This window comes from Varroa destructor, unplaced genomic scaffold (genome assembly GCF_002443255.2).
Source record: "Varroa destructor unplaced genomic scaffold, Vdes_3.0 BEIS01000003.1, whole genome shotgun sequence".
In the NCBI taxonomy this organism is placed as follows: domain Eukaryota; kingdom Metazoa; phylum Arthropoda; class Arachnida; order Mesostigmata; family Varroidae; genus Varroa; species Varroa destructor.
Genome location: NW_019211456.1, coordinates 46,851,728 through 46,865,333, shown reverse-complemented (window position 1 = coordinate 46,865,333; position 13,606 = coordinate 46,851,728). Strand labels below are relative to the sequence as shown.

The 13,606-nt window shown below is 40.0% G+C and overlaps 1 long non-coding RNA gene across 1 annotated transcript in view; it reads right to left on the bottom strand.

The window, feature by feature from the left end:
• Nucleotides 1-8,125: 8,125 nt before the first annotated feature.
• Nucleotides 8,126-13,606, bottom strand: part of LOC147757042 (uncharacterized) — a 31,602-nt gene continuing 26,121 nt past the window's right edge. The window contains exon 4 of the long non-coding RNA XR_015323515.1: nt 8,126-13,385. This is a non-coding gene — a long non-coding RNA (uncharacterized LOC147757042). The remainder of the gene's footprint in view (nt 13,386-13,606) is intronic.

Below are 13,606 nucleotides of genomic sequence, written 5' to 3'. Positions count from 1 at the left end.
TTCGATCTCGAACATTAACTAAATCACCTATCCTTACATAAGTGGAAAGAATACGCTACCATTACAAAAGCTAGCGGCACCCCCCCCACCCCCCACGAAGAAGCTGTGCTCTGTTTAGGTCGTTCGCTGCCTGCCATAGGCACATCTTGAAGAAAAAAAACTCTCAAAAATATATAGGGACAGTTTCTCTGGTTTCTTTCAAGCTTCTCACAGCGTTTGGTTATTTAGTGCTACATATGCGACCACCGACAGCATTGCTTTTCTTATTAACAAATCAAATGTTTCGATTTTTTTTTTTAGCTTTTTTTGTTCGTATTTGCAATATGTGTAACACATTATAAAGTTCTAGCAGTCAATGTTATGACATCCCTAAAAATGTTTTCGTTTCTGTCCGATAAGACACAACATTATTATAACTCATACCTTCTACCCAGGGGTGTAACTTATACTACGAGTGTTCGGCGGCTAAAGTTAACGTGCGAGTGTCGACGCGTAACGCTACGAGAATGCGTTTACGATATACTCGTAACATTATACGCCCAGGTCCATAACTCCAGTGCATGCGTGCTTTCCCAAAGCATGGCTCTAATAAGTGGATATTTCTATCGGCTGGGACAACTGTTTTCATACTAATCCTTATTACTGCGTCGCATTGGCGGTTTTTCTTCTTGTAGACGGAGTGATGTTGTCCGCATCAGCCCTGAAACTGCTATTATATAGTAAATATCTTTCGTTCTCTCTTTAAGAAATCACAGATGAAAATAGTGATGTGAATCTTTATGGTATTGTTCCTTGCCTCGTTTCAGCCTCGCAAGTGTTAACGATTTGTTTCTCAGGACTCAATATTTTTGCTAGAGATGACGCGTAGTTCTTTCACACATCGTGTTTCGCAAATGACAAGGTTTTTTTGTTTATTATCCAACGAAACTCTAATGGATTTCCATGGACGGTGTTGAGCTCATTAGTTTTCAGTGGCTTCACAAGCGGCATAGGCCCAATTGGCATATACATCTAACCTCGACCGTAATAGTTCGTTGTGACGCAAGTTTTGCTCAGTGTGTTGCGGGGTGTGGGCTTGAGTTTCGCTACAAAAGTTGAAAAAAAATTCAGGAATTAGCAAAGTTTCTAAGGATAAGTTGGAGTAGATCATTTTGTAGGTGGTTGGACTTGGAGCCGAAGAGTAAATTTGGTATTTACCGTCAAGCAATTTTAGAGTTTGATACTGATCTCTGTACGGGCACATGTAAGCAAACCATCGCTGATACGGTATCAGCAAGGCCTACGAATGGTAGGCCATTAGATCGTTTAACATTATTTAAAGGGTCGACAAGTTTTAAGCCATTATATAGTAAAACAACGACGTGTACACTACAGTATACATTAGATAAAGTGTCTTTTTTGATTTACAAATTGATGCTACTATTCTGGGACTTCTCGTCAGTTGTATATCTGTGATTTGCATTATTACACCTAATCTCGTAATCTATGGCTGGTTTGACAGAGCTAATGGTTGAATGCACTATGCCACCTGTCGGCATAGGACGTATGCAAACGGCAAAATTTACACTGATTTAAAACTGGGGACTCTAGAAGTCCTCTAGAGGACCTTGGTTTTACTTAACGCAGGCCGTAATTCAGGCGTGGCGACAATGTTTTGCGATGACACTGAGTCTTGTCCATAAAGCTCTTCAAGAATACGATATATCTTGCAGCATTGGCCGCTGCCTCTCTGGGCAACATTGATCGCACTAACAAATACCCCCGACAGCCATTGCCAAGATCAGCCACCGTTCTCCCCTTCTCTTCTATTTGACGCCTATTTTTCGTTGTTGTTTTGCCGAGAGACTCTTTGCTTAGAAGATCTATCCATCTGCCATCGATTTCGGCCACGAAATGGACCTTCAAAAAATGGAAACTTCATTATACAGCGTTAATCTAAGCAGTATATGATACCTCTACCCTTAGCCCTATGAACTTCGGACAACACTCGTAGTTACGCATTGGACGTCGTCTCAATAACAAATATCTACTGAATAGTCCCGGATAGTCTCGCTATAACTATCTCGCTATAGTTATCGAACCTTTTGAAAGAGAAAAATTAATGATAGTGCTTCTGAACCAACGAAACAACTAACCCTTATTTATGTTCAAATTATAATTCGATTATGTTTCTAAACCATCATTATCGGATACATTGAAAAGCATCGCTCTAATTTGCTCCAGATCCCGTTCACGAACCAGAGAGCGAAATAATATAAATATATAATAAGAAAGAAGTAACGCAATAGATAGTAACGTCGTTTCTAAGTGGACTTCTCGAAAAGAGCTCTAGAGGTTTCTAACAAGGCTAAAAAAGAAAGAGTCAATTACCAGCGCTAGAAAACAACAACAGTCGTCGGGCTAATTACCATTTGGTGATAGCTTTTACGTACGGATAAAGCGGATGAAATTTTACATCAGAATGCAATTTCACATGTACATCGCGATGTTTGTAGGGCATTCCATACGGGAGGCGTTCTTGTTGCTCGTTGTGCAGACTTCGATGATGACGTCCGTGATGCACACTGTTTTCTCGTTAAAATTTTCAATACTCCGAACTAGGCGCATGTAATTTAGTTACTGACAGAAACAGACAGAGAAAATTAAATGTACAGCCACACGGCAATCGCAAACAGGTAATGGCCCTTTCAGCTGACTGAGATGTTTAGGCTGACAGCTCACTATGCAGTAGATCGAGCTAAAAACATGTTCTCTCCTAATAAAAGTTTTGCGTTACTTTCAAAGAGAAGTGTACACGTTGCAGTAAGCATTCTACGTATGATAAAACGATCATCCTGGCGTCTAATTGATAATTAGCGCTGTGTACAGTGTGTGCGTGTGCGTATCGTCATACGAAAAATGGGTCATTATCTTCATGAAGTCGGCCCGATGCATTAGTACCCAAATTGCTGAAAGCGCTTCCTTAAAAGTACGACACATTGCCAAGTGAACTTTGTAATCATATCTTCATATGCACATATATATATATATATATATATACAGTTGTTTTACTCAACGTGCAATCACAGCGTCTGTAGTTGGTTCTTAATTAAACATTTATGGTCCTATTGGCAGTTAATAACTTTGCTAAAACTGCCTGTTTTTTTGTCCGTTTAATGATATGCGGCCTTACCTGTTGGCGTGATCTTCTGGTGCTAAACGATAGATCAAAATTATTTATTGACCAGATTACATAACTAGCTTGCGCTTTTACTAAAACAAGTCTTATTGATTGATTGATTGATTGATTGATTGACTGATCGATCTTCATCGTGTTTGCTGTGGGTGCTGTTCCGATTAAATAGTCGGATACTATTTAGCGGGAAGGGTGCTGAACATTAGGTACCGCATATTCTGACTTTCTGTTTCTGAGTAACGGAGTTCTACTTATCCATATAATCGAATCTTGTCAACTCAACGAAGAATCAAGCTTGCTCTTCCGAGTGGAGTGCGCCAATATATGACGTTTGTTACCTAAGACGATGCTCAATACTAAATGGTGCGATCTCAAATCCTGCCACAGGCGTATCACCCAGTTTCGATAAAAGCAGCTTTTTCAACTTTCTTAAATGCATTAGATTAATTTACTATCCACACTTAACTTACTTGATTCATTTCTAGCTCTAGACATATATAGCACAATTTGCCTAGAACCTAAAGCGTCGGACGAGCAAGGTCGGAACCTAGTTACCTTTTATTGTTCGTCGAAAGTATAGGTTCAATGGGCAATCTCACTCTATCTGTGGAATACCGTAATTAATCCCGGTGTCATCTTTAATTAGTTTTACCTCTTCATTGTGGAGGAATTGATCGATGCGACAGATTTCACAGAAGGACCATTTACTCTCCCGGCAAACGTAGCAACGACTCATAGTGTAGATTGATTAGTTAAGGCTGTTGTTGAAACGCGCCAATTTAAATCTCTTATCAGTAACTGTCACTTTTCAATCCGTGGATTGTCGAACCTGTCGAATAAACGTTTTGATTATGATTGTACTATAATGCACAAACCTTAATAACTGATGCAATGAGTTAAAAATCAATTTAATCTAGTTATATATGTCTGGTAAGCTAACCTGACTTACTTATATGGTACGGCACCTATATTATGACTTTGTTTCCAACGCTATACCTCTACTAAAACAAATACGAAATTTGTATACATGTGCTAGAATGACCATTGCTAGCTATCCCGATTATTTAACATAATCACTATGTACTGCAATTGCAGCTTTAATTCAAGTCCTGAACCGTTCGCAAAAACCTTCTTGGTAAAGATCGAAGTGAGCGAGCCGAGACTTATCGGACTCTTGCTCAATAACGCTTTATACATAGTAACCCAACGAACTCAAATCTGGGTTCTTCGGCGGTCATATTCGCACATCCCAAAACATGCTTTACGGTGGCTGGTGGAGTCTGCAAATGAACCCTTATAGTGGCGCATTTGCCTTTTAGGAAGACATATAGTGTTATGACGTCTCCTTTACTAGATACCACACTTAAAACATGAACTTTGGCCGAACCTTTGCCTATAGCCACAAAAGGAACATCCTCTGGACGGTGAGCAAAACAGCAATAATTTCTGAGAAATAATTCTCAGCTAAGAAAAGTTCCAGGTGGCTTGCTAATTGATTCTTGTCAGAATACAGCAGTAGACAGCGCCGGTCAAATCCTTTGATTTTATTGTCCTTACAGAGTATCTGTCCGACATGCACCTCAGATCTTCGTGCACAGTTCGTGACCTCGGCTATTTACTCGCATCCAATTTTGTCACTGATACCTCGATCTAAACAAAGAAATAATTCTAAATATATTTTTAGATTGCATGAAATCTGAAGTGTTCTTTCTTTGTTGCGATCTTTCCATGCGCTGTACTAGAACTTAGTTCTGTTTCATTTGGGACGCGAGGTAATACTATCGGTTCGGGGTCATATTTATCATTTTGCTGGGGATTCATTCAGCGCGTTTAGATCAGATAATAGCTAATCTATGTTGAATAATAACTACTTAATAATATAAAAATAATAATAAGAACCGACGCCTGGTTGTTCGCGATGGCGAGTTTGTTACGGTTTTTGTAAGAGAGAACTTGCTGTCGTTTGGTGCTAGGATTAGTGAATGAACACATGTCCATGTCGACAAGCAACCCGCCAAAATTCTCCCTGTTGTCGGTGTTCTAGCCTGCATTTGCCTAGATACAGATCGCCAAAAATGTGTATAGAGGCAGGCGTCCTTCTTACGCTGCGTCCACATGGAAACGAGGTTCGATTTTTCCATAGCAACACACTAAGAGGATAGCCAAAGAGGGATGAAAATTGTCTTTAACTACAGGCAGCATTATAGGATCACTTATTCGATGTTGTAAAAAGCGAATTTGCCAATTTATTTAAAAGTTGGAAAAAAGTTCTACATATATTAAGGGCGTGTAAGTCAGCGTCTGATTTCGTTAGTAATTGAGTACTCCAGAGCTCGATTTTTAGTGATTGATACCATTTTTGCTATTGCGTCTCATCATTTGCAATGGTAGAAGGAAGCACTTATTACGATCGGCGGAGCTTTTCTTCTCAATGACTGAAAGGCTTTGGCAGCAAGTATTTATCTTCTCTGCGTCATACGATTGTAAGTGCTTTCACTTAAATATTGTACATAATAGACGATCGTTGAATGGAATACCTATCACTAAGTTAGCAGGTCCGAAAGCAGAGCGTAGTCAATTGCTTAGCGTAGTCACGTTTGCCTCAATATAACTGCGTATGTATCTAACTGCCTGCACTGAATAACTCAGAATGAATAATTTGAGGAAAGGTAGCATTTATGTTATAGGAGCCCCGAAAATGGCTGCACGGCATCAGAAGATTGTTCTACGAAACGTTCTAATGTTTAACCCGTGCAACCCAGATGATTATCAATATAGGAAGAATTGGTACGCTCCCAAAAGTACCTTGTGTCGCCATAGGGCCATACACTCGACGCTATTCGATATCATACAATTGTATATGAAAGCGTCTCGATACTTTATGATTATGATGATGAATAATAGGCGCTTAGAATTCACTAGCCAACCATGTTCACGACACGATTCGATGCTGAAAAAGGTAGAGAATACTTGACGTCTGGGTAGTTGACGGTGTGAGGATTAGTAATAACTGGTAGGATAGTAAGTACTGGCCAGATCTTGATCGGAGCCTTCGAAGAGTCTTACCCGATTACCACGATCGAAGTTAAGTATGGGCAATATCAACAACGCTAGAAAAAAAAAACTTAACAAACGCCACCCGGCTCTCTGTAAAGCCGACGTTATGGATGAACGTCAAAGGGCAGCTTTCGTAAGATATAGGCGAAAAGGATCAACCAATTCTTACTACAGTTACTTACAGTCGTTTCTAACTGCTCCATATTAGATAAAACTGGCATAGAACGGGATCATTGTATTGAAGAAAAGGCTGATCTGATCTCAATGTTATGTTAGGTTCTGCAATCCTGTAACTGCTAGTTTTTACTAAATATACCTTCAACTTTAATTTTTAAAGTATTGTTCAAAACTTTCATGGACCAAGCTAACGCTAAAATAGCCGAATTTTGAATGCAATCTGTGCGTTAGCATTCTAAAGACTTCAGGAGTTGATGGCCCAACATGCAATTCCCCTCGATAGTAGCTTGTGTGCAAAACTATCGCTACAAACCATAGATCAACAATTAGATATCTGAATACGTATATATGGACTATCAGTAAATAACATTTTCGTGATAAACGGGCACTGCACCCTTCTTGTAAAATCACTTCAATGTACCAGGCTGTTACAGGTGAATCCAGCGAACTTTGAAATTGTATAACTCTCAATCTACGCGCTTTTAATTACTTATGTGTGAAAACCGGTTGAGCTTACTCACTACGAAATGAGTTAAGAGGGAAAAAAGATTAGTCTCGAAAAATCAACGTTCTCAGCTTTTGCTCCTCAAAGGTCAAAGCGCTGTGGGAATTCATCGTAAACCGATAAAAACATTAGGCAAAAAGGCCTTAAGTAATGGTGCAAATGTTTCGAAAACAGAGATAGGAGTGTCGAAGACCAGCGAGGAGAAAGCCAGATGTCCGGAATTAAGGAATAAGAATGCAATCGAAAGGGCTTTTTACGAAAGCAGAGTTTCTACCGAAGTTTAGTTCTATCGCTGTATCAGACAAAGTCGGTATTTCATATGTAGTAACTTATAATCCAAATACTGAAAATGCGAAGATTAAGTAAAAAATGAATACCCCGTGAGTTATGTATTGTACACGCATTTTTGTAGAACATCAATCAATAAAGCCCTCCTGAAGCCTACGGTTGCACAATACGAGTCGTTCAACTTCTACCGTCAGCCGAGGAAGGACCAGGCGAAAAATGGCTTCGCTTTGGAGAGAAATCGACTTTGGCAACACTATCGAATATTTTCGAATGTCAAGTGGTCGTACGAGCCGTCATGCTCGTCGCAGATCGCAGCCTTCTATCTCGAGTTCCTCAAGAGACTTATGGACTGTTCGCATAGCAATCGCGGTCTGGTCACCTCTCATCGCCATGCCCTAATTACTTCCTGGATTGAGCAGAGGAATATCCAACGTTTGCTTTAATTCGCTCTATCTTCCGATCTAGGTCCAAGCTTCCAACATTTTAACTGATAGGGAGGTGTATTCCACCACCGATTTCTTTTCAAAGGTCATAAATAGAGAAATTACATATGAGAACGCAGATGCTAGATATATGCTTGTCACAAGCTGTTAGAGGGCTGGCACAAGTATGTAAAAAATGAAGGACAATGCGCCTAAACCATAATAACACCTCATCACTTTAGCCCACCTAGCCCAGAAGCTATTCCGTTTTAAAATCGCCGGTATGGCTTATAGGAGCCTAAGAGATATTTTTTGTAGTTCCATACTTCTACTTGAAACGTAATGTCCTCTTAACCTGAGATCAGTAATGAGCAGGGTTACCCTAAGAACTAAATGATGTGCTTAAAATGTATAGCACCGCGTTCATTACCTGCCTGCCACTAATTGGGCCTTAAAATTTACCTGATAGAGTACAAAGTTTAGATTTTTATTTTTTGCTCATTTGAAATAAAAGTCTAAGAGTTGATGTAGCGTTAAATCTTTGTTGTGACTGAATCTATACCGTTGACTCAATGGCACACTCACATGAACCCGTTCGGTACTGTTCAAACGCTGCCCCTATTTCATACGATAACAAAGCGAAATATCAAACCACAATATACTTCATTTTCTACATATCCTGATTGTACGTATGCTTTAATGATACAAGTTCTGCTTGATAAAAAGCTTTGGCACAATTTTGTAAAGTGATAAACTTACTTAGAAAGTACTCATCTTCTGAGTATACACGACACTAAATATACAAACAAATAAAGAAAATGATCGTTCGTGATGAGTTCTGATTCTGACCTCGGTACTATTAAACAACGTTTCGACCATATGCGGCTGTGTTTCCTCGATTTTTGAGAACATAATTGCGTTAATGATCTTACAATGTTCTGACATAGGTATTATCTTTCTTAGATTTGTATTATGGTACTTCGGCACTTCGATGTTACTATTCCTGTGAACGCATTCAGAACTCCCTGTCTTTGGTTAGACCTATTTTCTGCCACGGCGCCGCGTAGATCATGATTGGTTTAACATATATACAAAACAGTTTGACATACAAATGAGGATCTCTTATCGAAAAATTTGGTAGAACCCAGTTCCAATGTTGTGTCGTGCAGAGTAATGGGCCTGTCGTATATTCTAAATATTTCAGAGAAGTAGGTTATTAATTGCATTCTGAGATATAAATCTATGCCTCTTACGTTATGTCCTTCTTTTGCATTGTCATGTCCGAAATGTAAAATAGTCCTTTTTCCAACACAGTCTTAAATCAAACGATCAACTCGTCAAAGTCTGTCAAACCTTGCTGCATAACAAGTTCCCCCTGCGAATTATTTTTAAATCGAGAAATTTTTGCATCGTTCGCGTACATTTTTTCCAACATCACGGGGGCAGTGTACACACCAGATAGTTTCTATACGATATATACATCATAAGGCTCTAGTACGGTACTTAGAGTGCAGCCATACATTAAACTAGCACTTTTCGAATCTTGACCATTTATATTTATGTCAAGAGAGACTTCAAGTCAGTCTATCAAAATGTTTCCTACTCCCAGTCGAAAATGAAGGGCCACCAGCTTCGAGTCTGTAACGCGTTCAAGAATCGAGTTGAAATGAAAGCTGTAGTGTCAAAGTATTAAGCTTTGACTACATTTGATTCCCCCGCCGAATTGCGAGCCTATTGCGGTTGGTACATTCTACTGTATCCTGCGTCCGATATCGGCCCTGTGCATTGGCATCTTTGCATTCGGCTCGACCTATTTCCAGGAATTTGAACATCACAGATATTAACGCTATCGGCCGCTTATTAGAGGAACCTGTTTTTGAATGTCTTTCGCGGACAGAGCATGCACTGTTACAAAGGTTTTTGCCACATCTCCTTCATCGAGCAGTGTTCGAAAAACCCATAAGGATAGGATGCACACATATAGCCCAACCTGCATTATTATAATAGACGGCAGCCTGTCTGGTCTTTCGCTCCTTTTCGACCATCACCTTTTCTGGTATTGCCAGATGTTTAGTGGGCAGATACCGACCGACGTTGTATACAATGTTCTGAAGAGGTTCTTCGGTCTCGTTGCCGAATTTCCTTGATCTCGTTAAAGTGTTTTTTCAAAAGTTCGGCCATATCTTTATCGTCCGTGGTGAATATTTTATCTGCTCAGCATATTTCACCTAAAGAATCACTACGATCCTCCTGTTAGCGTCATAGACAAGTTGGCTTGTTTTTGATCCTTGTAAAAGTTTGACGCCGTGTAGTGATCTGCCCCAACATGAAAAGCATGTCATTTTATAACGGTATGATTTTCCTCATTGGACCCTGCAGATGTGCTTCAGTTAATTACACATCCTTTGAATTCGCAGTCTTCAAAAAATGAGAGTCAGTTTGTTTGACCTGGCCTTGATTTATTTGTAATTAAATTTCTTTTTTTATAATCTAGCGTTTGTGTATGTAAACATTTTCAACGGAACTACCAGGGAGGTCGAACTGTACGGTTCAGTATTTGATCTTAGAGGGCCTGAACTATAAACGCTTTTTGTGCAGCACAAAATTCAAACGAGATACTTTTCTTAAACGCGTATTAAAAAAAATTTTTTTTGGAAACTTCCCCAAAATATTTGTGGTTGACTGATCTCACGCTACTGTGATGCGAATCTATAAATCATTGCAGCTTCTCGGTTAGCTTATGCATGCGGTTCAACAGTTTGCAATCAGTCCAATGGGGAAGAACTGGGCCGTATGGGCTGAAGCGTATTGTTCTGTTCGAGAAGGTAATATCGCAGGCAACCAACTTAGATAAAAAAACGGTAGCTTTGACTTCAGCCTATAGTAGGTCTTTCCACACCAAAATAAGCACGATTTCATCGCGCGAAAACCTGTCCTTTTTTTTGATACTCTGAAAACACCTGCGTCGCTTAATTTATCGAAGCTTGCACTATTCTCGGCAGGTCAAGGCTTCGTGCTGAATGCTACGTACATTTTCGGCCCCTTCAAATACAGGTCTTCATTTATCGATCGCTTTATCTTACGTAATGAGGCAGGTATTCTGACAAATACGGTGGAGAGTTTTTGTGGTGCCTATTATTTGAGCAGTGTCGAGTAGGCGGTCATGTAGATTTAACTGGATGCGCTTACGAAGTGACGCTATGGGGAAAGATTCTTCCACTAAGCGGCGTCACAAAGCCGCTCGTGGGAAAACAATATCGCAGTGTCTTCTTGCTGCAGATCATCACAATATACATCGTCATATTCGATATCTAAAACCTCGACGCAGGACAAAGTCTCCTTCCAGGAGTTTTTACTTTCTTCCCCAAGGTTGGTTATACCTCTCCGTGGATTTTTAGGTGACCGTACAATCTCTTCGGTATTTACACTTACGCATATTCTCATCATGTACAATCCTTTTATGTTTATTCCGGTTTCGGTGGTGGGCACCTTCGGTAAAAGCGTTTCAGTTGGGCTATGACTATTGCCGCTTCTCTCTCAAAAAAGCTAACGATTTTCTTTTTCAAATTTGTTTTATGTTTTTCTTTTATCTAATTTGATTGAGTAGTTCTCCCGGTATTTTGATTCTATTCTAGGTTGAACACTCCGCCTATAACGAGTCCAATGCGATTTTCTGAGTGGGCTTCATCGAAAGTACTATTGACCTTGCTTAAAGCTCTTACCACCCAATAGTTTTGATAAGGCCTTGCGTTTCCAGTGATTCTCTGAGCTGTCCTTCTTCAAGCAAGACTGTTCTCAATAAGGGATTATCAGTACTAGTATAATTGGCTATTTCGTCAATCAGTTTTTTATTCTGCTCACTGTCTTTGCTGTTTGAAGGATTCATTCCACCTTTTACAACATTCAGTTAAATCGATATACCTTATTTGACACAGGTTTCTGTCCTACCATTGTCGAGTTATTGCAGTTTAACCGAACAGACTTACGCTATTCACTTGCGGACGCGACGCGTCCGTTTTTTCGTTTTCAAATTATTTTCTGCTCTAAATTACTTTAATTGATCCGGTTTTGCAGATGCACCGCAATTAATTGGGTCTCTCTCGGCAATGTCTTTTTACAGCACTTTCTTTTTAGATACGTAGGCCATACGTTTTAACCTTCTATAAAAAAGTTACTATATCTACATACGATGAAAATCTATTTTATCCCAAATAAAATAATTTATCACTCAATATTAGCTGGCGAGATGGCTGCTCGTTAGGCTGTAACGGTGGAAAACATTGATAGAACAATCTCTTGCGTTTCCAGTGTGTTTCATCTATATATATATCCTAGGAGTAATATAGGTTTTTAAAGAATTCGAAGAAGATATTGATAATGGACTCTATTAACGAACGTACGGTATAGTTTAAGTTTATATTATTATTTACTTGGCAATCGGATGTCGTCAATATTGTTGTACCCATATTGATAACTTATTAGACCTGGGAATTTAATCCATTTGTAGGATAGAGTAAAAACTATGTGCTTCTTGTTCTTACGCCGAGGATAATTTGATTCGTACGATCGGGTCTTGCAAAACAACGAAAAAGATTTCATCTTTCATACGCATTGCACAGGCCGCTACTTAAGTGTCCTGTTATAGAATTTGCCCTATTTCCTATCAGAAAAATTCATGCATTGCGGTAGCGATAAAGTTACATTCATAGTATCACAAAAAAACAACGTTCCCGTAGTGATTCACGGTACTCCGCCTGCCTATGAACCTTAGTTACATAAGTGAGATGTAAAGACGTTAACTACTTGGAATGGACCCGATCTTCATGTCAGCCGTCTGATGAAATGCTGAACTATCGTTCGCAACGTCATCTACAACGCAACGATCAGTCTAAATAGTGTGTTTCTATTACAGGTATTACTGGTTAAGTGTTGGGCATGAAGTGACACAAAACATTATGACCAATTAATATCGAATCGAGAAAAAGCTCACTGCTGCGTGTGTTTGTTGTTTGCAACACGTAACAATTTAATTGGCACGATGCGATTCTGACTGCCTGACACTTGACAAAATTGGGCTGTTGCTTCCTTCATAGCACGGTGATGCCGCGGGTCTCGTATGTATGCGAAATGCATCTGGTGCCGCTTCTGTAGATTACTGGTCTGAGCGCGAAATCACCCGGCGCAGGTTCAGGACTCATCACTCCAACGGATTCCATAGAAGGCGGATGCCGGACTTTGGAAACTTTGGACAGTTTGAGGAGTCTACGATGCGCATCCTTAGCGTGTTAATCATCCAGTCAACTGGACGCCATTCAATTGGTGTCCACCCCATGCTAGCCTCATGCAACAGGTACAGCTTTCCTTATCGAGTGCCTGCCGTGTCGTCTGGACTGAAAGCGTCGATCAGCTTAAAGCGCCTTCACTTACTTTGACTTTTCACGTTTAGTCCTAACGCGAGCAAGTTGTCGTTTGCGGCATCTATTTTAGTGACTGCTTTAAAGTCGCTGCACCTGCGTTGGGCTAGGAGCGTGGGTAGTAAGTAATGAGAATACTTAGCGAAATAAATTCCAGCGTAATTTTCGAAGGCTTCCTGAATGGGCCTCTTAACTTGTACGCAGTCATATGATGGGCGAAGAAGTAAACCGACGTCGCGTAGCTACGAAGACCAGCTTGGCTGTTTCCTACGAGTTCGCAGGACAGTGACAACTCAGTGAGATGATCCAGAGGTCTGAAAGTGCACTTGTACGAAGTGCGAAACGCGCTGAAAGTACACAGAAGCCCAGAACACGTCCAAGGTTACAAGAACAACAGGGGTTGATGTTTTGTAAAACCTGTTCGGTGCGGATAGTACGATGCTGAAGCCCCAAATGAAGAAGTACTCGATTCCAGATTGTATCGTGTTAAGTGGAGCTTACCGTTGGGAAAACCTCAAATAACGTAATCTTTTGCTGTATAACATATCTACGTAAAATTCAATGATGG